At 32.9% G+C, this 4,004-nt stretch overlaps 1 pseudogene; it reads right to left on the reverse strand.

The window, feature by feature from the left end:
- Positions 1–495: 495 nt before the first annotated feature.
- On the reverse strand, positions 496–2,985 carry LOC119569827 (annotated as a pseudogene).
- Between the last annotated feature and the right edge of the window lie 1,019 nt (positions 2,986–4,004).

Below are 4,004 nucleotides of genomic sequence, written 5' to 3' on the forward strand. Positions count from 1 at the left end.
TCAGATTATCTCTATAGAACTGCAGGCTATATATATCTGTACATAAGTGGCTAGGAGAAAGGAATAAGGGAAAAAAAGAAGAGAAGTGAGACTGATTTAACACAACGGTGCTAGATAATTGCAGTCAACTGTTTTCTTTTGTGAATTTCACTCGCACACAGATGGCTCTATAAGTTCTCAGTCAATAAGGAGTCAATTAGAAAGCTTATGTGTTCTTAGTTGATTTCCCTTTTCCTTGAATTTTCAGAAAAATGTTTATTTTCTAGTACTATTAATATCAATGTTGTTTACTATTGTTGTTGACACTTAATTTTTATAAATGTTGTTAACAATACTAATACCAAAAGAAGAAGAAGAAGAAGAAGAAGAAGAAGAAGAAGAAGAAGAAGAAGAAGGGATATAAGCCTAGAAATAGTTGTTGACTCCTTGGTAATTAACACTTGTGGAGCCATCTATAAACAAAAAAACAGTGGACAGGACATATATTCTCATCATCCTGACAACAATGGGTTACATAAGAAGAAGAAGAAGAAAAAGAAGAAGAAGAGAGACAGAGAGACGGAGACACAAGAAAATGAATGAGAAGAAGAAAAAAAAGTAAAATGATGATATATACCTTGTAAGATCATCTTCAGTTGTGTCCTTCTCTTGCTCAAGATAAGTCTTTTTGGTCTTATAGTCTTTTGTTTCCTCTGCAAGCTTTGGGATTGGGATGATCCTTCCTGTCCGCATCGAGACTCTCACCTTGTCCCCTTCCTCAGTATAACGCCATTCAACCTGAAAATTATGGATTATATATTAAATTATCATACATCTTAAAGTACAATATACAAATAATTTTATAAAATTAATAAACCAGCAAACTATCTATCTGGGAAAATGAATCTGCACCTTACCTCTGTCGGCTTGTTGTCTGAAGGGTCCAACAATGCGACTTGGGAGGTCACGAGAAGGGGAGCTTCACTCTGGATCATCATCCCTGGATAGTCACTGTCAATGAGATCACTATCAATTACCTATTCTTTTAATATTGTTTTATTTTACTGTTTCTGTCTCCATATCTCCCTTACTGTACCTGTCTTAAAACTATAATCTTTTAGAATAAAGCTAAGTTAGCCATGGCCAGTAACATTTTGTAGCACCTTATGGTTAAAAAAATGATAAGCAAACTCAAACATTTTTTTGAAAGTATTCACTGGTAAGAGATTCGGGTGAGCAAAAATTAATAAATACCATTTTCAAAAACATTTCTCTTGCTTATTCATCTCTTATTTCCTTGGATGGATTTTTGAAAAAGAAGAAAGAAGGAAAAAACCCTGCTTTGAACTGGCCTCTAAAAAAAATAGAAATTTTCCTAAAAAAATTCTTTTTTTTTTTTTCACTTTAAAAAAATTCCCAAAACAAAGGAAACCAAAATTACAAAAAGACATAAAAAAACAATGTAATAACTTTATTACCTAGTCACAAAAACTATTCAATATATCCCAAAAATAAACATTCTTCCGATTTATAATCAAAACATTCATGAAATATGCTTTCTAATTTTTTTTTTTTTTGCTTCTTTTACACATTACCCTTTTAAATTTTCTCACCCATCTTTTTAAATTTTTGCTTTGAGGCTGACAAAGAGACAGACAGAAAGAAAAAAGCCTTACTTTTTTTTACAGAGAGACAGAAAAAAAGATTAGCGAAGGAAAAATCCTCCCCCCTTTTTCCCGACGTTCGATAAGGGCATTTTGAGGCCTTAAACCCATAACCCAGTTCCTCTCCTGAATGAGTAATTAAAAAGGGCCCCTGTTTTTTTTTTCCTTTTCCAACCGAATTTCCACTCGGTCTCCACTTCCAGAAAGAAAAAAGATTAGTTTCCATAAATACTGAAAAATATTAAAACTGCCACTTAAGTCTTTCCTTTTAAAAATTTTTGATGCAAAAGCTCATGTTTTCGTACCAAAAATTCATCCTTCTTTTTTCATTTTTTGTTAGTATTACTTGAAAAAGGGACCAGTTTTAAATGGGCCAACAAAGACTTTCTACGGCGTTTTCCCTACTCGGGCTGCTGTGAAAAACTGCTTTTCCCAAAGGCCCGGTTTGTGGTGAATGGGAATTTGGTTTTTTTGATTTTTTTTGTCTATACTGAATTCCCTTTTGGGGGTCTTCCAGTCTACCTGTGAATATAGACCGAATATGAAATTTAGCATTTAAAAAAATTTTTCAAGTGAATTTGGATAAGACACAGCAAAATAATTATGAGAAACAATTCAATTTTGAAAAAAAAGGGTGGGTAACTTTAAAAATCCTTTTTTATTTTTATATAAATTTCTCTTGCTTGTATGAATTTTTTCCAAAAAACCTGACAGGAAAAGTGTTTTGGGGTTTAAATTTAAAACCCACAATATCTTTAAAAACAATATTTTTCTCTTTAAACCCCTGATATTTTTGTGACGTGATGGATCTAAATCCTCTCTAAATTTAAAATGTGCAAAGTCAAACTAAGAAAGGGGTCTTTTCAAAAATTTTTCCGAAAAAAAATACTTTAGCAACGAGAATTTAGACTGGCTCTATATGCCTTTTTTTTATTGGCTTTTTAAAACACCTGTAGCATCGGGCCCGAAAAGGGTCTCCATAAAAAAAAAGACTACCCACGGAAAAAGTCAAAATTAGCATCCAAGCCCGTCTGTGAGCATAAAAATTACGGATACAAACATTTCCACTGGGTTATAAAACAGATACTTTTTGAAGGAGGATAAGCTTTTATATTTTCACGTAAAAAAACCTTTTCTTGAACGTCCAGTACTTAAAATGAAAACTCCGCATTATAATAAAAGCACAAACTTGACTATCATCTCTATATTTCTTTGTAAAGCGAATACATAAAGCCAATTAAGAACTCCATTTTAATTTAGATTTTTTATTTCCCTGTGCCTTTGCTCTTTTTGTGTATTTCCCCGGGTGTTTTGACACTGCTTTGTCATATCCGCGACGCATTCGCAACAGAAGTTAATCAGCATGAAAAAAAGGGAAAAAGAAGACGTTTCCCAAGAACCTGCTCGGCGAAGGGGGATTTAACGCCCAAACGCGCTATGATTTTTGATATTAACACCTTTTTATATACTAAATACTTATAATAAATCATAAAAAAAATTTATAAAAAGGGAAAAAATAGTATTTCTGCATATAAATATTTTTATATGAAGCAAAAAATTTCTCGTATTTTTTAGTGAGTCTAGAATGCGGGGTGTAAACAAATGATCCCCGCGTGTCCCCCGGTCTCTTCCAGGCGAGGGGCGAAACTCTTGGGTATGTTCTATATTTGTGGTTTTAATGGTAATTTATACCCCGTTTGGGGCTGCACTTTGGGGTTGAACATTGTTTTTGGGAAAAATGGTGCGTCGATCTCATTACCTCTGAAGGGTGTAAGAGCATTTTTTATTTTTTATCCTTTAAAGGGATGGGTTCAGAATACGAAAGTTCGACGTCCCCAAAAACGTAAAACAGAAAAAAATTCGGAGGCAATTTTTTGTTTTAAAACAAAATTTGGGTTTTTGGTAAAAAATTAGATTAGGTCTGGATTTTTAAAAAATAAATTTGGGACCCGTGTGTATCAAGTATACAAACCAAAAATGCTGTAATAATCGTCAGAATTTAAAAACACAATTTAACCCAGTGCTGCTGGGGATGGCGTACATAAATACCATGCCCCTGTGAGTTTTCTTTATTAATTTTTGACAATAAAGGCTACACATGTAGAAATCACCAATGAGCCAGTTACGAGTACGCCCGTCTCACCTGTTTACCCTTTTTTCCCATTTTTTGTAAATATTTTATGTTTTCTTTTTATTATTGTTTTCTAATGACCATAACATTTGTAAAATTATAATGTCTATAGTAAAAAAACACCTTGAATTCTAACATTTCTAAAAAAAAAATTTTTTTTTTCCAAAATTAAAGGAAGGGAAAACAAGTAGGTCCAAAGGGCTACTAGACTTCTTTGGGCTAAGCTCTTT

Source organism: Penaeus monodon, unplaced genomic scaffold, assembly GCF_015228065.2.
Source record: "Penaeus monodon isolate SGIC_2016 unplaced genomic scaffold, NSTDA_Pmon_1 PmonScaffold_18926, whole genome shotgun sequence".
In the NCBI taxonomy this organism is placed as follows: domain Eukaryota; kingdom Metazoa; phylum Arthropoda; class Malacostraca; order Decapoda; family Penaeidae; genus Penaeus; species Penaeus monodon.